The sequence below is a fragment of the Hyla sarda genome, unplaced genomic scaffold (genome assembly GCF_029499605.1).
Source record: "Hyla sarda isolate aHylSar1 unplaced genomic scaffold, aHylSar1.hap1 scaffold_314, whole genome shotgun sequence".
Lineage (NCBI taxonomy): Eukaryota > Metazoa > Chordata > Amphibia > Anura > Hylidae > Hyla > Hyla sarda.
This window is the reverse complement of record NW_026609869.1, coordinates 118,669-139,526: the sequence shown is the minus strand read 5'-3', so window position 1 is coordinate 139,526 and position 20,858 is coordinate 118,669. Positions and strand designations below refer to the sequence as shown.

The following is a 20,858-nucleotide window of genomic DNA, read 5'->3' as shown; positions in this document are numbered from 1 at the left end:
CATATATATAAACGTATTCTCCGTTGAGATATTGCAGCCGCTGCTGTGTCCAGGCCCAGGAGCCTTAGCACTGTGCTGTGATGTCACTCAATACCACTGACATCACTAGGTGTAAACAACATCTCTCCTTTGCTGTGTATGTGACTATGGAGCTGTTTGGTGATGTCGTCTATTATGGCCTTCATAGAAGCAACAGGAGATTGTTGCATCCATCTAGAACCCTCAGAACTACAGTGCTATGATGTCACTCACTTCCACAGGCCTTGCAGAGTGTAAACAACAACAACCCAGCTTTGTTGTGTATGTAACCATAGGGATTTGTGATGTCACCTAGAACCTTCACAGCAGCGACAGCTTTATGAGGAGCATCAGCACTGCTCTGCCTGAGCAGAACCATCACCGCCATAGGTTGTCAAATAACCCGGGTTTAACCCACACAGGTAAGTCCAATGGGGTGCAGGCATGTCCTCTATGCTTACAGCTTCCCGTGGGTGTTGGTTGTGTTGGTTTGATACCGTTTGGGGACAGCCAAGGAGGCATCTGCAGGCAACAAAGGTAGGTGTGTGCTTGTGTGTGTGTTTCCTATGCAGATCCTAAGCCCAGTGTCACATGCAAGTAGGAGGAGTAAGAAGGGTTCCTGGCAAATCCGGGTTATGGATTGCATTTAAAAAGGCCCCGTGGGAGTGCAATGGGCCCCTGTCTTGCTGCTTAGCAATAATGGTATGGGTTTAGGTTCTGCTGTGTGTACTGGTGGTTGACTGCCCCCCAGCCCAGAGTGTGCATGGAAAATTGTCTGGCAGCCTCCCTGACAGCAAGCAGTGATAGTGCCCATGAAGGGCACCTTGTTGGGCCCGCCCCTTTCACGGTTATCGCTTCTCGGCCTTTTGGCTAAGATCAAGTGTAGTATCTGTTCTTATCAGTTTAATATCTGATACGTCCCCTATCTGGGGACCATATATTAAATGGATTTTTGAGAACGGGGGCCGATTTCGAAGCTTGCTTCCGTCGCCCTATGCATTGACCCGATATGGCAGTATCTTCGGGTACAGTGCACCACCCCCTTACAGGGTTAAAAAGAAAGATTCCTACTTTCATTGCTACCTGCTTGCTGGCTAGCCAGCTAGCCAGCCCTGTGGGCCTTGCTGCTGCTGCAGCCAAAAAACAAAAGGTGGTGCTTCTGCTGCTTCTGCTTCTGCTTGTGTCTGGCCGCTGTTGGAGCGTCCAGGCTCAGGACTTCTGCTGCTGCTGACTAAATGGCCTCCTTAATTGGATCATTTGAGTAGCCAGCACACCTGTGCAGGTAGGGCATGACATGATAGGCAGCTGCCTTGATAGCGGGTGGGTGCTGAATGTTCCTAATTGACAAAATAAGATTAATGCTTATGAAGAAATATAAAATCTCATCCCTTCCCCAATATCGCGCCACACCCCTACCCCTTAATTCCCTGGTTGAACTTGATGGACATATGTCTTTTTTCGACCGTACTAACTATGTAACTATGTAACATAACATGGGGGGGGGGGGGTCTCCTGGCTGTTCACACAGGTGTGTCATTGCTGTACATTGACCATGCATTGCTTCTGTGGTATTGCAAAGGCAAAGACAAATGCTTCCAGCCATCCATTGCACTAATGGATTGGTCATCAGCTGGCTGTCTATGTCCCGCATCAATATAGACCAAAGTACAGAGGGTTAGGCTATGCTATTGTGCACCTACCTGATGCATCAGAAGGTGCGAGGCCCTTGCTAAATTCTGTGCACAGACTTTGAGATCTATACTTTAGACTGTATCTAAACCTGCTCCAACATGGACTGACATTCTGGCCTACTTTCAGCCGATGCGACTTGTCTGTCGCTGAACAGTCGCTTTTTATGTATTCAGCACCTATGTATAATGTTGTAAAAATGCTCTAGAAGCTAAAGTCGCAGAAATGTCACACATATTTGGCCTGCAACTTTCTGTGCGACAAATTCAGACAGGAAAAATCAGTATAAATCCTTAGAAAATTATCCCCCAGTGTCTCCATCTGCTGGCGGTATTGAATAAGCATTGCTTGCACTGATGGGGTATGCATTAGACGAAAAAAAAGAAGAAAAAGAAGAATAATACGCCCAGAAAAGAGGCGAAAAGGAGAAAAACGTAAAAAAACGTGAAAAAAAAGTAAGAGGGAAGAGAAGGGAAAAAAAGGTGGAAATGGGTTTTAAAAGTGATTTCGGCGGAGAAATATATATATATATATATATACTATATATATATATACTATATATACGCGCACACACACTCATATATATAAACGTATTCTCCGTTGAGATATTGCAGCCGCTGCTGTGTCCAGGCCCAGGAGCCTTAGCACTGTGCTGTGATGTCACTCAATACCACTGACCATCACTAGGTGTAAACAACATCTCTCCTTTGCTGTGTATGTGACTATGGAGCTGTTTTGGTGATGTCGTCTATTATGGCCTTCATAGAAGCAACAGGAGATTGTTGCATCCATCTAGAACCCTCAGAACTACAGTGCTATGATGTCACTCACTTCCACAGGCCTTGCAGAGTGTAAACAACAACAACCCAGCTTTGTTGTGTATGTAACCATAGGGATTTGTGATGTCACCTAGAACCTTCACAGCAGCGACAGCTTTATGAGGAGCATCAGCACTGCTCTGCCTGAGCAGAACCATCACCGCCATAGGTTGTCAAATAACCCGGGTTTAACCCACACAGGTAAGTCCAATGGGGTGCAGGCATGTCCCTCTATGCTTACAGCTTCCCGTGGGTGTTGGTTTTGATACCGTTTGGGGACAGCCAAGGAGGCATCTGCAGGCAACAAAGGTAGGTGTGTGCTTGTGTGTGTGTTTCCTATGCAGATCCTAAGCCCAGTGTCACATGCAAGTAGGAGGAGTAAGAAGGGTTCCTGGCAAATCCGGGTTATGGATTGCATTTAAAAAGGCCCCGTGGGAGTGCAATGGGCCCCTGTCTTGCTGCTTAGCAAGAATGGTATGGGTTTAGGTTCTGCTGTGTGTACTGGTGGTTGACTGCCCCCCAGCCCAGAGTGTGCATGGAAAATTGTCTGGCAGCCTCCCTGACAGCAAGCAGTGATAGTGCCCATGAAGGGCACCTTGTTGGGCCCGCCCCTTTCACGGTTATCGCTTCTCGGCCTTTTGGCTAAGATCAAGTGTAGTATCTGTTCTTATCAGTTTAATATCTGATACGTCCCCTATCTGGGGACCATATATTAAATGGATTTTTGAGAACGGGGGCCGATTTCGAAGCTTGCTTCCGTCGCCCCTATGCATTGACCCGATATGGCAGTATCTTCGGGTACAGTGCACCACCCCCTTACAGGGTTAAAAAGAAAGATTCCTACTTTCATTGCTACCTGCTTGCTGGCTAGCCAGCTAGCCAGCCCTGTGGGCCTTGCTGCTGCTGCAGCCAAAAAACAAAAGGTGGTGCTGCTGCTGCTTCTGCTGCTTCTGCTTCTGCTTGTGTCTGGCCGCTGTTGGAGCGTCCAGGCACAGGACTTCTGCTGCTGCTGACTAAATGGCCTCCTTAATTGGATCATTTGAGTAGCCAGCACACCTGTGCAGGTAGGGCATGACATGATAGGCAGCTGCCTTGATAGCGGGTGGGTGCTGAATGTTCCTAATTGACAAAATAAGATTAATGCTTATGAAGAAATATAAAATCTCATCCCTTCCCCAATATCGCGCCACACCCCTACCCCTTAATTCCCTGGTTGAACTTGATGGACATATGTCTTTTTTCGACCGTACTAACTATGTAACTATGTAACATAACATGGGGGGGGGGGGGGGTCTCCTGGCTGTTCACACAGGTGTGTCATTGCTGTACATTGACCATGCATTGCTTCTGTGGTATTGCAAAGGCAAAGACAAATGCTTCCAGCCATCCATTGCACTAATGGATTGGTCATCAGCTGGCTGTCTATGTCCCGCATCAATATAGACCAAAGTACAGAGGGTTAGGCTATGCTATTGTGCACCTACCTGATGCATCAGAAGGTGCGAGGCCCTTGCTAAATTCTGTGCACAGACTTTGAGATCTATACTTTAGACTGTATCTAAACCTGCTCCAACATGGACTGACATTCTGGCCTACTTTCAGCCGATGCGACTTGTCTGTCGCTGAACAGTCGCTTTTTATGTATTCAGCACCTATGTATAATGTTGTAAAAATGCTCTAGAAGCTAAAGTCGCAGAAATGTCACACATATTTGGCCTGCAACTTTCTGTGCGACAAATTCAGACAGGAAAAATCAGTATAAATCCTTAGAAAATTATCCCCCAGTGTCTCCATCTGCTGGCGGTATTGAATAAGCATTGCTGCACTGATGGGGTATGCATTAGACGAAAAAAAAGAAGAAAAAGAAGAATAATACGCCCAGAAAAGAGGCGAAAAGGAGAAAAACGTAAAAAAACGTGAAAAAAAAGTAAGAGGAAGAGAAGGGAAAAAAAGGTGGAAATGGGTTTAAAAGTGATTTCGGCGGAGAAATATATATATATATATATATATATATATATATATACGCGCACACACACACATATATATAAACGTATTCTCCGTTGAGATATTGCAGCCGCTGCTGTGTCCCAGGCCCAGGAGCCCTTAGCACTGTGCTGTGATGTCACTCAATACCACTGACATCACTAGGTGTAAACAACATCTCTCCTTTGCTGTGTATGTGACTATGGAGCTGTTTGGTGATGTCGTCTATTATGGCCTTCATAGAAGCAACAGGAGATTGTTGCATCCATCTAGAACCCTCAGAACTACAGTGCTATGATGTCACTCACTTCCACAGGCCTTGCAGAGTGTAAACAACAACAACCCAGCTTTGTTGTGTATGTAACCATAGGGATTTGTGATGTCACCTAGAACCTTCACAGCAGCGACAGCTTTATGAGGAGCATCAGCACTGCTCTGCCTGAGCAGAACCATCACCGCCATAGGTTGTCAAATAACCCGGGTTTTAACCCACACAGGTAAGTCCAATGGGGTGCAGGCATGTCCTCTATGCTTACAGCTTCCCGTGGGTGTTGGTTTGATACCGTTTGGGGACAGCCAAGGAGGCATCTGCAGGCAACAAAGGTAGGTGTGTGCTTGTGTGTGTGTTTCCTATGCAGATCCTAAGCCCAGTGTCACATGCAAGTAGGAGGAGTAAGAAGGGTTCCTGGCAAATCCGGGTTATGGATTGCATTTAAAAAGGCCCCGTGGGAGTGCAATGGGCCCCTGTCTTGCTGCTTAGCAATAATGGTATGGGTTTAGGTTCTGCTGTGTGTACTGGTGGTTGACTGCCCCCCAGCCCAGAGTGTGCATGGAAAATTGTCTGGCAGCCTCCCTGACAGCAAGCAGTGATAGTGCCCATGAAGGGCACCTTGTTGGGCCCGCCCCTTTCACGGTTATCGCTTCTCGGCCTTTTGGCTAAGATCAAGTGTAGTATCTGTTCTTATCAGTTTAATATCTGATACGTCCCCTATCTGGGGACCATATATTAAATGGATTTTTGAGAACGGGGGCCGATTTCGAAGCTTGCTTCCGTCGCCCTATGCATTGACCCGATATGGCAGTATCTTCGGGTACAGTGCACCACCCCCTTACAGGGTTAAAAAGAAAGATTCCTACTTTCATTGCTACCTGCTTGCTGGCTAGCCAGCTAGCCAGCCCTGTGGGCCTTGCTGCTGCTGCAGCCAAAAAACAAAAGGTGGTGCTGCTGCTGCTTCTGCTGCTTCTGCTTCTGCTTGTGTCTGGCCGCTGTTGGAGCGTCCAGGCACAGGACTTCTGCTGCTGCTGACTAAATGGCCTCCTTAATTGGATCATTTGAGTAGCCAGCACACCTGTGCAGATAGGGCATGACATGATAGGCAGCTGCCTTGATAGCGGGTGGGTGCTGAATGTTCCTAATTGACAAAATAAGATTAATGCTTATGAAGAAATATAAAATCTCATCCCTTCCCCAATATCGCGCCACACCCCTACCCCTTAATTCCCTGGTTGAACTTGATGGACATATGTCTTTTTTCGACCGTACTAACTATGTAACTATGTAACATAACATGGGGGGGGGGGGGGGTCTCCTGGCTGTTCACACAGGTGTGTCATTGCTGTACATTGACCATGCATTGCTTCTGTGGTATTGCAAAGGCAAAGACAAATGCTTCCAGCCATCCATTGCACTAATGGATTGGTCATCAGCTGGCTGTCTATGTCCCGCATCAATATAGACCAAAGTACAGAGGGTTAGGCTATGCTATTGTGCACCTACCTGATGCATCAGAAGGTGCGAGGCCCTTGCTAAATTCTGTGCACAGACTTTGAGATCTATACTTTAGACTGTATCTAAACCTGCTCCAACATGGACTGACATTCTGGCCTACTTTCAGCCGATGCGACTTGTCTGTCGCTGAACAGTCGCTTTTTATGTATTCAGCACCTATGTATAATGTTGTAAAAATGCTCTAGAAGCTAAAGTCGCAGAAATGTCACACATATTTGGCCTGCAACTTTCTGTGCGACAAATTCAGACAGGAAAAATCAGTATAAATCCTTAGAAAATTATCCCCCAGTGTCTCCATCTGCTGGCGGTATTGAATAAGCATTGCTGCACTGATGGGGTATGCATTAGACGAAAAAAAAGAAGAAAAAGAAGAATAATACGCCCAGAAAAGAGGCGAAAAGGAGAAAAACGTAAAAAAACGTGAAAAAAAAGTAAGAGGAAGAGAAGGGAAAAAAAGGTGGAAATGGGTTTAAAAGTGATTTCGGCGGAGAAATATATATATATATATATATATATATATATATATATACGCGCACACACACACATATATATAAACGTATTCTCCGTTGAGATATTGCAGCCGCTGCTGTGTCCAGGCCCAGGAGCCTTAGCACTGTGCTGTGATGTCACTCAATACCACTGACATCACTAGGTGTAAACAACATCTCTCCTTTGCTGTGTATGTGACTATGGAGCTGTTTGGTGATGTCGTCTATTATGGCCTTCATAGAAGCAACAGGAGATTGTTGCATCCATCTAGAACCCTCAGAACTACAGTGCTATGATGTCACTCACTTCCACAGGCCTTGCAGAGTGTAAACAACAACAACCCAGCTTTGTTGTGTATGTAACCATAGGGATTTGTGATGTCACCTAGAACCTTCACAGCAGCGACAGCTTTATGAGGAGCATCAGCACTGCTCTGCCTGAGCAGAACCATCACCGCCATAGGTTGTCAAATAACCCGGGTTTAACCCACACAGGTAAGTCCAATGGGGTGCAGGCATGTCCTCTATGCTTACAGCTTCCCGTGGGTGTTGGTTTGATACCGTTTGGGGACAGCCAAGGAGGCATCTGCAGGCAACAAAGGTAGGTGTGTGCTTGTGTGTGTGTTTCCTATGCAGATCCTAAGCCCAGTGTCACATGCAAGTAGGAGGAGTAAGAAGGGTTCCTGGCAAATCCGGGTTATGGATTGCATTTAAAAAGGCCCCGTGGGAGTGCAATGGGCCCCTGTCTTGCTGCTTAGCAAGAATGGTATGGGTTTAGGTTCTGCTGTGTGTACTGGTGGTTGACTGCCCCCCAGCCCAGAGTGTGCATGGAAAATTGTCTGGCAGCCTCCCTGACAGCAAGCAGTGATAGTGCCCATGAAGGGCACCTTGTTGGGCCCGCCCCTTTCACGGTTATCGCTTCTCGGCCTTTTGGCTAAGATCAAGTGTAGTATCTGTTCTTATCAGTTTAATATCTGATACGTCCCCTATCTGGGGACCATATATTAAATGGATTTTTGAGAACGGGGGCCGATTTCGAAGCTTGCTTCCGTCGCCCTATGCATTGACCCGATATGGCAGTATCTTCGGGTACAGTGCACCACCCCCTTACAGGGTTAAAAAGAAAGATTCCTACTTTCATTGCTACCTGCTTGCTGGCTAGCCAGCTAGCCAGCCCTGTGGGCCTTGCTGCTGCTGCAGCCAAAAAACAAAAGGTGGTGCTGCTGCTGCTTCTGCTGCTTCTGCTTCTGCTTGTGTCTGGCCGCTGTTGGAGCGTCCAGGCACAGGACTTCTGCTGCTGCTGACTAAATGGCCTCCTTAATTGGATCATTTGAGTAGCCAGCACACCTGTGCAGGTAGGGCATGACATGATAGGCAGCTGCCTTGATAGCGGGTGGGTGCTGAATGTTCCTAATTGACAAAATAAGATTAATGCTTATGAAGAAATATAAAATCTCATCCCTTCCCCAATATCGCGCCACACCCCTACCCCTTAATTCCCTGGTTGAACTTGATGGACATATGTTATGTCTTTTTTCGACCGTACTAACTATGTAACTATGTAACATAACATGGGGGGGGGGGGGGGTCTCCTGGCTGTTCACACAGGTGTGTCATTGCTGTACATTGACCATGCATTGCTTCTGTGGTATTGCAAAGGCAAAGACAAATGCTTCCAGCCATCCATTGCACTAATGGATTGGTCATCAGCTGGCTGTCTATGTCCCGCATCAATATAGACCAAAGTACAGAGGGTTAGGCTATGCTATTGTGCACCTACCTGATGCATCAGAAGGTGCGAGGCCCTTGCTAAATTCTGTGCACAGACTTTGAGATCTATACTTTAGACTGTATCTAAACCTGCTCCAACATGGACTGACATTCTGGCCTACTTTCAGCCGATGCGACTTGTCTGTCGCTGAACAGTCGCTTTTTATGTATTCAGCACCTATGTATAATGTTGTAAAAATGCTCTAGAAGCTAAAGTCGCAGAAATGTCACACATATTTGGCCTGCAACTTTCTGTGCGACAAATTCAGACAGGAAAAATCAGTATAAATCCTTAGAAAATTATCCCCCAGTGTCTCCATCTGCTGGCGGTATTGAATAAGCATTGCTGCACTGATGGGGTATGCATTAGACGAAAAAAAAGAAGAAAAAGAAGAATAATACGCCCAGAAAAGAGGCGAAAAGGAGAAAAACGTAAAAAAACGTGAAAAAAAAGTAAGAGGAAGAGAAGGGAAAAAAAGGTGGAAATGGGTTTAAAAGTGATTTCGGCGGAGAAATATATATATATATATATATATATATATATATATATATATATATACGCGCACACACACACATATATATAAACGTATTCTCCGTTGAGATATTGCAGCCGCTGCTGTGTCCAGGCCCAGGAGCCTTAGCACTGTGCTGTGATGTCACTCAATACCACTGACATCACTAGGTGTAAACAACATCTCTCCTTTGCTGTGTATGTGACTATGGAGCTGTTTGGTGATGTCGTCTATTATGGCCTTCATAGAAGCAACAGGAGATTGTTGCATCCATCTAGAACCCTCAGAACTACAGTGCTATGATGTCACTCACTTCCACAGGCCTTGCAGAGTGTAAACAACAACAACCCAGCTTTGTTGTGTATGTAACCATAGGGATTTGTGATGTCACCTAGAACCTTCACAGCAGCGACAGCTTTATGAGGAGCATCAGCACTGCTCTGCCTGAGCAGAACCATCACCGCCATAGGTTGTCAAATAACCCGGGTTTAACCCACACAGGTAAGTCCAATGGGGTGCAGGCATGTCCTCTATGCTTACAGCTTCCCGTGGGTGTTGGTTTGATACCGTTTGGGGACAGCCAAGGAGGCATCTGCAGGCAACAAAGGTAGGTGTGTGCTTGTGTGTGTGTTTCCTATGCAGATCCTAAGCCCAGTGTCACATGCAAGTAGGAGGAGTAAGAAGGGTTCCTGGCAAATCCGGGTTATGGATTGCATTTAAAAAGGCCCCGTGGGAGTGCAATGGGCCCCTGTCTTGCTGCTTAGCAATAATGGTATGGGTTTAGGTTCTGCTGTGTGTACTGGTGGTTGACTGCCCCCCAGCCCAGAGTGTGCATGGAAAATTGTCTGGCAGCCTCCCTGACAGCAAGCAGTGATAGTGCCCATGAAGGGCACCTTGTTGGGCCCGCCCCTTTCACGGTTATCGCTTCTCGGCCTTTTGGCTAAGATCAAGTGTAGTATCTGTTCTTATCAGTTTAATATCTGATACGTCCCCTATCTGGGGACCATATATTAAATGGATTTTTGAGAACGGGGGCCGATTTCGAAGCTTGCTTCCGTCGCCCTATGCATTGACCCGATATGGCAGTATCTTCGGGTACAGTGCACCACCCCCTTACAGGGTTAAAAAGAAAGATTCCTACTTTCATTGCTACCTGCTTGCTGGCTAGCCAGCTAGCCAGCCCTGTGGGCCTTGCTGCTGCTGCAGCCAAAAAACAAAAGGTGGTGCTGCTGCTGCTTCTGCTGCTTCTGCTTCTGCTTGTGTCTGGCCGCTGTTGGAGCGTCCAGGCACAGGACTTCTGCTGCTGCTGACTAAATGGCCTCCTTAATTGGATCATTTGAGTAGCCAGCACACCTGTGCAGATAGGGCATGACATGATAGGCAGCTGCCTTGATAGCGGGTGGGTGCTGAATGTTCCTAATTGACAAAATAAGATTAATGCTTATGAAGAAATATAAAATCTCATCCCTTCCCCAATATCGCGCCACACCCCTACCCCTTAATTCCCTGGTTGAACTTGATGGACATATGTCTTTTTTCGACCGTACTAACTATGTAACTATGTAACATAACATGGGGGGGGGGGGGGGTCTCCTGGCTGTTCACACAGGTGTGTCATTGCTGTACATTGACCATGCATTGCTTCTGTGGTATTGCAAAGGCAAAGACAAATGCTTCCAGCCATCCATTGCACTAATGGATTGGTCATCAGCTGGCTGTCTATGTCCCGCATCAATATAGACCAAAGTACAGAGGGTTAGGCTATGCTATTGTGCACCTACCTGATGCATCAGAAGGTGCGAGGCCCTTGCTAAATTCTGTGCACAGACTTTGAGATCTATACTTTAGACTGTATCTAAACCTGCTCCAACATGGACTGACATTCTGGCCTACTTTCAGCCGATGCGACTTGTCTGTCGCTGAACAGTCGCTTTTTATGTATTCAGCACCTATGTATAATGTTGTAAAAATGCTCTAGAAGCTAAAGTCGCAGAAATGTCACACATATTTGGCCTGCAACTTTCTGTGCGACAAATTCAGACAGGAAAAATCAGTATAAATCCTTAGAAAATTATCCCCCAGTGTCTCCATCTGCTGGCGGTATTGAATAAGCATTGCTGCACTGATGGGGTATGCATTAGACGAAAAAAAAGAAGAAAAAGAAGAATAATACGCCCAGAAAAGAGGCGAAAAGGAGAAAAACGTAAAAAAACGTGAAAAAAAAGTAAGAGGAAGAGAAGGGAAAAAAAGGTGGAAATGGGTTTAAAAGTGATTTCGGCGGAGAAATATATATATATATATATATATATATATATATATATATACGCGCACACACACACATATATATAAACGTATTCTCCGTTGAGATATTGCAGCCGCTGCTGTGTCCAGGCCCAGGAGCCTTAGCACTGTGCTGTGATGTCACTCAATACCACTGACATCACTAGGTGTAAACAACATCTCTCCTTTGCTGTGTATGTGACTATGGAGCTGTTTGGTGATGTCGTCTATTATGGCCTTCATAGAAGCAACAGGAGATTGTTGCATCCATCTAGAACCCTCAGAACTACAGTGCTATGATGTCACTCACTTCCACAGGCCTTGCAGAGTGTAAACAACAACAACCCAGCTTTGTTGTGTATGTAACCATAGGGATTTGTGATGTCACCTAGAACCTTCACAGCAGCGACAGCTTTATGAGGAGCATCAGCACTGCTCTGCCTGAGCAGAACCATCACCGCCATAGGTTGTCAAATAACCCGGGTTTAACCCACACAGGTAAGTCCAATGGGGTGCAGGCATGTCCTCTATGCTTACAGCTTTCCGTGGGTGTTGGTTTGATACCGTTTGGGGACAGCCAAGGAGGCATCTGCAGGCAACAAAGGTAGGTGTGTGCTTGTGTGTGTGTTTCCTATGCAGATCCTAAGCCCAGTGTCACATGCAAGTAGGAGGAGTAAGAAGGGTTCCTGGCAAATCCGGGTTATGGATTGCATTTAAAAAGGCCCCGTGGGAGTGCAATGGGCCCCTGTCTTGCTGCTTAGCAATAATGGTATGGGTTTAGGTTCTGCTGTGTGTACTGGTGGTTGACTGCCCCCCAGCCCAGAGTGTGCATGGAAAATTGTCTGGCAGCCTCCCTGACAGCAAGCAGTGATAGTGCCCATGAAGGGCACCTTGTTGGGCCCGCCCCTTTCACGGTTATCGCTTCTCGGCCTTTTGGCTAAGATCAAGTGTAGTATCTGTTCTTATCAGTTTAATATCTGATACGTCCCCTATCTGGGGACCATATATTAAATGGATTTTTGAGAACGGGGGCCGATTTCGAAGCTTGCTTCCGTCGCCCTATGCATTGACCCGATATGGCAGTATCTTCGGGTACAGTGCACCACCCCCTTACAGGGTTAAAAAGAAAGATTCCTACTTTCATTGCTACCTGCTTGCTGGCTAGCCAGCTAGCCAGCCCTGTGGGCCTTGCTGCTGCTGCAGCCAAAAAACAAAAGGTGGTGCTGCTGCTGCTTCTGCTGCTTCTGCTTCTGCTTGTGTCTGGCCGCTGTTGGAGCGTCCAGGCACAGGACTTCTGCTGCTGCTGACTAAATGGCCTCCTTAATTGGATCATTTGAGTAGCCAGCACACCTGTGCAGGTAGGGCATGACATGATAGGCAGCTGCCTTGATAGCGGGTGGGTGCTGAATGTTCCTAATTGACAAAATAAGATTAATGCTTATGAAGAAATATAAAATCTCATCCCTTCCCCAATATCGCGCCACACCCCTACCCCTTAATTCCCTGGTTGAACTTGATGGACATATGTCTTTTTTCGACCGTACTAACTATGTAACTATGTAACATAACATGGGGGGGGGGGGGGGGGGGTCTCCTGGCTGTTCACACAGGTGTGTCATTGCTGTACATTGACCATGCATTGCTTCTGTGGTATTGCAAAGGCAAAGACAAATGCTTCCAGCCATCCATTGCACTAATGGATTGGTCATCAGCTGGCTGTCTATGTCCCGCATCAATATAGACCAAAGTACAGAGGGTTAGGCTATGCTATTGTGCACCTACCTGATGCATCAGAAGGTGCGAGGCCCTTGCTAAATTCTGTGCACAGACTTTGAGATCTATACTTTAGACTGTATCTAAACCTGCTCCAACATGGACTGACATTCTGGCCTACTTTCAGCCGATGCGACTTGTCTGTCGCTGAACAGTCGCTTTTTATGTATTCAGCACCTATGTATAATGTTGTAAAAATGCTCTAGAAGCTAAAGTCGCAGAAATGTCACACATATTTGGCCTGCAACTTTCTGTGCGACAAATTCAGACAGGAAAAATCAGTATAAATCCTTAGAAAATTATCCCCCAGTGTCTCCATCTGCTGGCGGTATTGAATAAGCATTGCTGCACTGATGGGGTATGCATTAGACGAAAAAAAAGAAGAAAAAGAAGAATAATACGCCCAGAAAAGAGGCGAAAAGGAGAAAAACGTAAAAAAACGTGAAAAAAAAGTAAGAGGAAGAGAAGGGAAAAAAAGGTGGAAATGGGTTTAAAAGTGATTTCGGCGGAGAAATATATATATATATATATATATATATATATATATATATATATATACGCGCACACACACACATATATATAAACGTATTCTCCGTTGAGATATTGCAGCCGCTGCTGTGTCCAGGCCCAGGAGCCTTAGCACTGTGCTGTGATGTCACTCAATACCACTGACATCACTAGGTGTAAACAACATCTCTCCTTTGCTGTGTATGTGACTATGGAGCTGTTTGGTGATGTCGTCTATTATGGCCTTCATAGAAGCAACAGGAGATTGTTGCATCCATCTAGAACCCTCAGAACTACAGTGCTATGATGTCACTCACTTCCACAGGCCTTGCAGAGTGTAAACAACAACAACCCAGCTTTGTTGTGTATGTAACCATAGGGATTTGTGATGTCACCTAGAACCTTCACAGCAGCGACAGCTTTATGAGGAGCATCAGCACTGCTCTGCCTGAGCAGAACCATCACCGCCATAGGTTGTCAAATAACCCGGGTTTAACCCACACAGGTAAGTCCAATGGGGTGCAGGCATGTCCTCTATGCTTACAGCTTTCCGTGGGTGTTGGTTTGATACCGTTTGGGGACAGCCAAGGAGGCATCTGCAGGCAACAAAGGTAGGTGTGTGCTTGTGTGTGTGTTTCCTATGCAGATCCTAAGCCCAGTGTCACATGCAAGTAGGAGGAGTAAGAAGGGTTCCTGGCAAATCCGGGTTATGGATTGCATTTAAAAAGGCCCCGTGGGAGTGCAATGGGCCCCTGTCTTGCTGCTTAGCAATAATGGTATGGGTTTAGGTTCTGCTGTGTGTACTGGTGGTTGACTGCCCCCCAGCCCAGAGTGTGCATGGAAAATTGTCTGGCAGCCTCCCTGACAGCAAGCAGTGATAGTGCCCATGAAGGGCACCTTGTTGGGCCCGCCCCTTTCACGGTTATCGCTTCTCGGCCTTTTGGCTAAGATCAAGTGTAGTATCTGTTCTTATCAGTTTAATATCTGATACGTCCCCTATCTGGGGACCATATATTAAATGGATTTTTGAGAACGGGGGCCGATTTCGAAGCTTGCTTCCGTCGCCCTATGCATTGACCCGATATGGCAGTATCTTCGGGTACAGTGCACCACCCCCTTACAGGGTTAAAAAGAAAGATTCCTACTTTCATTGCTACCTGCTTGCTGGCTAGCCAGCTAGCCAGCCCTGTGGGCCTTGCTGCTGCTGCAGCCAAAAAACAAAAGGTGGTGCTGCTGCTGCTTCTGCTGCTTCTGCTTCTGCTTGTGTCTGGCCGCTGTTGGAGCGTCCAGGCACAGGACTTCTGCTGCTGCTGACTAAATGGCCTCCTTAATTGGATCATTTGAGTAGCCAGCACACCTGTGCAGGTAGGGCATGACATGATAGGCAGCTGCCTTGATAGCGGGTGGGTGCTGAATGTTCCTAATTGACAAAATAAGATTAATGCTTATGAAGAAATATAAAATCTCATCCCTTCCCCAATATCGCGCCACACCCCTACCCCTTAATTCCCTGGTTGAACTTGATGGACATATGTCTTTTTTCGACCGTACTAACTATGTAACTATGTAACATAACATGGGGGGGGGGGGTCTCCTGGCTGTTCACACAGGTGTGTCATTGCTGTACATTGACCATGCATTGCTTCTGTGGTATTGCAAAGGCAAAGACAAATGCTTCCAGCCATCCATTGCACTAATGGATTGGTCATCAGCTGGCTGTCTATGTCCCGCATCAATATAGACCAAAGTACAGAGGGTTAGGCTATGCTATTGTGCACCTACCTGATGCATCAGAAGGTGCGAGGCCCTTGCTAAATTCTGTGCACAGACTTTGAGATCTATACTTTAGACTGTATCTAAACCTGCTCCAAGATGGACTGACATTCTGGCCTACTTTCAGCCGATGCGACTTGTCTGTCGCTGAACAGTCGCTTTTTATGTATTCAGCACCTATGTATAATGTTGTAAAAATGCTCTAGAAGCTAAAGTCGCAGAAATGTCACACATATTTGGCCTGCAACTTTCTGTGCGACAAATTCAGACAGGAAAAATCAGTATAAATCCTTAGAAAATTATCCCCCAGTGTCTCCATCTGCTGGCGGTATTGAATAAGCATTGCTGCACTGATGGGGTATGCATTAGACGAAAAAAAAGAAGAAAAAGAAGAATAATACGCCCAGAAAAGAGGCGAAAAGGAGAAAAACGTAAAAAAACGTGAAAAAAAAGTAAGAGGAAGAGAAGGGAAAAAAAGGTGGAAATGGGTTTAAAAGTGATTTCGGCGGAGAAATATATATATATATATATATATATATATATATATATATATATATATATACGCGCACACACACACATATATATAAACGTATTCTCCGTTGAGATATTGCAGCCGCTGCTGTGTCCAGGCCCAGGAGCCTTAGCACTGTGCTGTGATGTCACTCAATACCACTGACATCACTAGGTGTAAACAACATCTCTCCTTTGCTGTGTATGTGACTATGGAGCTGTTTGGTGATGTCGTCTATTATGGCCTTCATAGAAGCAACAGGAGATTGTTGCATCCATCTAGAACCCTCAGAACTACAGTGCTATGATGTCACTCACTTCCACAGGCCTTGCAGAGTGTAAACAACAACAACCCAGCTTTGTTGTGTATGTAACCATAGGGATTTGTGATGTCACCTAGAACCTTCACAGCAGCGACAGCTTTATGAGGAGCATCAGCACTGCTCTGCCTGAGCAGAACCATCACCGCCATAGGTTGTCAAATAACCCGGGTTTAACCCACACAGGTAAGTCCAATGGGGTGCAGGCATGTCCTCTATGCTTACAGCTTCCCGTGGGTGTTGGTTTGATACCGTTTGGGGACAGCCAAGGAGGCATCTGCAGGCAACAAAGGTAGGTGTGTGCTTGTGTGTGTGTTTCCTATGCAGATCCTAAGCCCAGTGTCACATGCAAGTAGGAGGAGTAAGAAGGGTTCCTGGCAAATCCGGGTTATGGATTGCATTTAAAAAGGCCCCGTGGGAGTGCAATGGGCCCCTGTCTTGCTGCTTAGCAATAATGGTATGGGTTTAGGTTCTGCTGTGTGTACTGGTGGTTGACTGCCCCCCAGCCCAGAGTGTGCATGGAAAATTGTCTGGCAGCCTCCCTGACAGCAAGCAGTGATAGTGCCCATGAAGGGCACCTTGTTGGGCCCGCCCCTTTCACGGTTATCGCTTCTCGGCCTTTTGGCTAAGATCAAGTGTAGTATCTGTTCTTATCAGTTTAATATCTGATACGTCCCCTATCTGGGGACCATATATTAAATGGATTTTTGAGAACGGGGGCCGATTTCGAAGCTTGCTTCCGTCGCCCTATGCATTGACCCGATATGGCAGTATCTTCGGGTACAGTGCACCACCCCCTTACAGGGTTAAAAAGAAAGATTCCTACTTTCATTGCTACCTGCTTGCTGGCTAGCCAGCTAGCCAGCCCTGTGGGCCTTGCTGCTGCTGCAGCCAAAAAACAAAAGGTGGTGCTTCTGCTGCTTCTGCTTCTGCTTGTGTCTGGCCGCTGTTGGAGCGTCCAGGCTCAGGACTTCTGCTGCTGCTGACTAAATGGCCTCCTTAATTGGATCATTTGAGTAGCCAGCACACCTGTGCAGGTAGGGCATGACATGATAGGCAGCTGCCTTGATAGCGGGTGGGTGCTGAATGTTCCTAATTGACAAAATAAGATTAATGCTTATGAAGAAATATAAAATCTCATCCCTTCCCCAATATCGCGCCACACCCCTACCCCTTAATTCCCTGGTTGAACTTGATGGACATATGTCTTTTTTCGACCGTACTAACTATGTAACTATGTAACATAACATGGGGGGGGGGGGGTCTCCTGGCTGTTCACACAGGTGTGTCATTGCTGTACATTGACCATGCATTGCTTCTGTGGTATTGCAAAGGCAAAGACAAATGCTTCCAGCCATCCATTGCACTAATGGATTGGTCATCAGCTGGCTGTCTATGTCCCGCATCAATATAGACCAAAGTACAGAGGGTTAGGCTATGCTATTGTGCACCTACCTGATGCATCAGAAGGTGCGAGGCCCTTGCTAAATTCTGTGCACAGACTTTGAGATCTATACTTTAGACTGTATCTAAACCTGCTCCAACATGGACTGACATTCTGGCCTACTTTCAGCCGATGCGACTTGTCTGTCGCTGAACAGTCGCTTTTTATGTATTCAGCACCTATGTATAATGTTGTAAAAATGCTCTAGAAGCTAAAGTCGCAGAAATGTCACACATATTTGGCCTGCAACTTTCTGTGCGACAAATTCAGACAGGAAAAATCAGTATAAATCCTTAGAAAATTATCCCCCAGTGTCTCCATCTGCTGGCGGTATTGAATAAGCATTGCTGCACTGATGGGGTATGCATTAGACGAAAAAAAAGAAGAAAAAGAAGAATAATACGCCCAGAAAAGAGGCGAAAAGGAGAAAAACGTAAAAAAACGTGAAAAAAAAGTAAGAGGAAGAGAAGGGAAAAAAAGGTGGAAATGGGTTTAAAAGTGATTTCGGCGGAGAATATATATATATATATATATATATATATATATATATACGCGCACACACACACATATATATAAACGTATTCTCCGTTGAGATATTGCAGCCGCTGCTGTGTCCAGGCCCAGGAGCCTTAGCACTGTGCTGTGATGTCACTCAATACCACTGACATCACTAGGTGTAAACAACATCTCTCCTTTGCTGTGTATGTGACTATGGAGCTGTTTGGTGATGTCGTCTATTATGGCCTTCATAGAAGCAACAGGAGATTGTTGCATCCATCTAGAACCCTCAGAACTACAGTGCTATGATGTCACTCACTTCCACAGGCCTTGCAGAGTGTAAACAACAACAACCCAGCTTTGTTGTGTATGTAACCATAGGGATTTGTGATGTCACCTAGAACCTTCACAGCAGCGACAGCTTTATGAGGAGCATCAGCACTGCTCTGCCTGAGCAGAACCATCACCGCCATAGGTTGTCAAATAACCCGGGTTTAACCCACACAGGTAAGTCCAATGGGGTGCAGGCATGTCCTCTATGCTTACAGCTTCCCGTGGGTGTTGGTTTGATACCGTTTGGGGACAGCCAAGGAGGCATCTGCAGGCAACAAAGGTAGGTGTGTGCTTGTGTGTGTGTTTCCTATGCAGATCCTAAGCCCAGTGTCACATGCAAGTAGGAGGAGTAAGAAGGGTTCCTGGCAAATCCGGGTTATGGATTGCATTTAAAAAGGCCCCGTGGGAGTGCAATGGGCCCCTGTCTTGCTGCTTAGCAAGAATGGTATGGGTTTAGGTTCTGCTGTGTGTACTGGTGGTTGACTGCCCCCCAGCCCAGAGTGTGCATGGAAAATTGTCTGGCAGCCTCCCTGACAGCAAGCAGTGATAGTGCCCATGAAGGGCACCTTGTTGGGCCCGCCCCTTTCACGGTTATCGCTTCTCGGCCTTTTGGCTAAGATCAAGTGTAGTATCTGTTCTTATCAGTTTAATATCTGATACGTCCCCTATCTGGGGACCATATATTAAATGGATTTTTGAGAACGGGGGCCGATTTCGAAGCTTGCTTCCGTCGCCCTATGCATTGACCCGATATGGCAGTATCTTCGGGTACAGTGCACCACCCCCTTACAGGGTTAAAAAGAAAGATTCCTACTTTCATTGCTACCTGCTTGCTGGCTAGCCAGCTAGCCAGCCCTGTGGGCCTTGCTGCTGCTGCAGCCAAAAAACAAAAGGTGGTGCTGCTGCTGCTTCTGCTGCTTCTGCTTCTGCTTGTGTCTGGCCGCTGTTGGAGCGTCCAGGCACAGGACTTCTGCTGCTGCTGACTAAATGGCCTCCTTAATTGGATCATTTGAGTAGCCAGCACACCTGTGCAGGTAGGGCATGACATGATAGGCAGCTGCCTTGATAGCGGGTGGGTGCTGAATGTTCCTAATTGACAAAATAAGATTAATGCTTATGAAGAAATATAAAATCTCATCCCTTCCCCAATATCGCGCCACACCCCTACCCCTTAATTCCCTGGTTGAACTTGATGGACATATGTCTTTTTTCGACCGTACTAACTATGTAACTATGTAACATAACATGGGGGGGGGGGGGGTCTCCTGGCTGTTCACACAGGTGTGTCATTGCTGTACATTGACCATGCATTGCTTCTGTGGTATTGCAAAGGCAAAGACAAATGCTTCCAGCCATCCATTGCACTAATGGATTGGTCATCAGCTGGCTGTCTATGTCCCGCATCAATATAGACCAAAGTACAGAGGGTTAGGCTATGCTATTGTGCACCTACCTGATGCATCAGAAGGTGCGAGGCCCTTGCTAAATTCTGTGCACAGACTTTGAGATCTATACTTTAGACTGTATCTAAACCTGCTCCAACATGGACTGACATTCTGGCCTACTTTCAGCCGATGCGACTTGTCTGTCGCTGAACAGTCGCTTTTTATGTATTCAGCACCTATGTATAATGTTGTAAAAATGCTCTAGAAGCTAAAGTCGCAGAAATGTCACACATATTTGGCCTGCAACTTTCTGTGCGACAAATTCAGACAGGAAAAATCAGTATAAATCCTTAGAAAATTATCCCCCAGTGTCTCCATCTGCTGGCGGTATTGAATAAGCATTGCTGCACTGATGGGGTATGCATTAGACGAAAAAAAAGAAGAAAAAGAAGAATAATACGCCCAGAAAAGAGGCGAAAAGGAGAAAAACGTAAAAAAACGTGAAAAAAAAGTAAGAGGAAGAGAAGGGAAAAAAAGGTGGAAATGGGTTTAAAAGTGATTTCGGCGGAGAAATATATATATATATATATATATATATATATATATATATATACGCGCACACACACACATATATATAAACGTATTCTCCGTTGAGATATTGCAGCCGCTGCTGTGTCCAGGCCCAGGAGCCTTAGCACTGTGCTGTGATGTCACTCAATACCACTGACATCACTAGGTGTAAACAACATCTCTCCTTTGCTGTGTATGTGACTATGGAGCTGTTTGGTGATGTCGTCTATTATGGCCTTCATAGAAGCAACAGGAGATTGTTGCATCCATCTAGAACCCTCAGAACTACAGTGCTATGATGTCACTCACTTCCACAGGCCTTGCAGAGTGTAAACAACAACAACCCAGCTTTGTTGTGTATGTAACCATAGGGATTTGTGATGTCACCTAGAACCTTC

The 20,858-nt window shown here is 46.1% G+C and overlaps 9 non-coding genes across 9 annotated transcripts; all 9 read left to right on the top strand.

The window, feature by feature from the left end:
• Positions 1-868: 868 nt before the first annotated feature.
• On the top strand, positions 869-1,059 carry LOC130328886 (U2 spliceosomal RNA). The gene has a single exon (XR_008872735.1). It is a non-coding gene; the product is annotated as a U2 spliceosomal RNA (small nuclear RNA).
• Positions 1,060-3,147: 2,088 nt separating this feature from the next.
• On the top strand, positions 3,148-3,339 carry LOC130328742 (U2 spliceosomal RNA). The gene has a single exon (XR_008872613.1). It is a non-coding gene; the product is annotated as a U2 spliceosomal RNA (small nuclear RNA).
• Positions 3,340-5,424: 2,085 nt separating this feature from the next.
• Positions 5,425-5,615, top strand: LOC130328885 (U2 spliceosomal RNA). The gene has a single exon (XR_008872734.1). It is a non-coding gene; the product is annotated as a U2 spliceosomal RNA (small nuclear RNA).
• A 2,084-nt stretch (positions 5,616-7,699) lies between these two features.
• Positions 7,700-7,890, top strand: LOC130328884 (U2 spliceosomal RNA). The gene has a single exon (XR_008872733.1). It is a non-coding gene; the product is annotated as a U2 spliceosomal RNA (small nuclear RNA).
• Positions 7,891-9,987: 2,097 nt separating this feature from the next.
• Positions 9,988-10,178, top strand: LOC130328883 (U2 spliceosomal RNA). Its single transcript, XR_008872732.1, has one exon. It is a non-coding gene; the product is annotated as a U2 spliceosomal RNA (small nuclear RNA).
• A 2,086-nt stretch (positions 10,179-12,264) lies between these two features.
• Positions 12,265-12,455, top strand: LOC130328881 (U2 spliceosomal RNA). Its single transcript, XR_008872730.1, has one exon. It is a non-coding gene; the product is annotated as a U2 spliceosomal RNA (small nuclear RNA).
• A 2,096-nt stretch (positions 12,456-14,551) lies between these two features.
• Positions 14,552-14,742, top strand: LOC130328880 (U2 spliceosomal RNA). Its single transcript, XR_008872729.1, has one exon. It is a non-coding gene; the product is annotated as a U2 spliceosomal RNA (small nuclear RNA).
• Positions 14,743-16,835: 2,093 nt separating this feature from the next.
• LOC130328879 (U2 spliceosomal RNA) lies at positions 16,836-17,026 on the top strand. The gene has a single exon (XR_008872728.1). It is a non-coding gene; the product is annotated as a U2 spliceosomal RNA (small nuclear RNA).
• A 2,072-nt stretch (positions 17,027-19,098) lies between these two features.
• LOC130328878 (U2 spliceosomal RNA) lies at positions 19,099-19,289 on the top strand. The gene has a single exon (XR_008872727.1). It is a non-coding gene; the product is annotated as a U2 spliceosomal RNA (small nuclear RNA).
• The last annotated feature ends 1,569 nt before the right edge of the window (positions 19,290-20,858 follow it).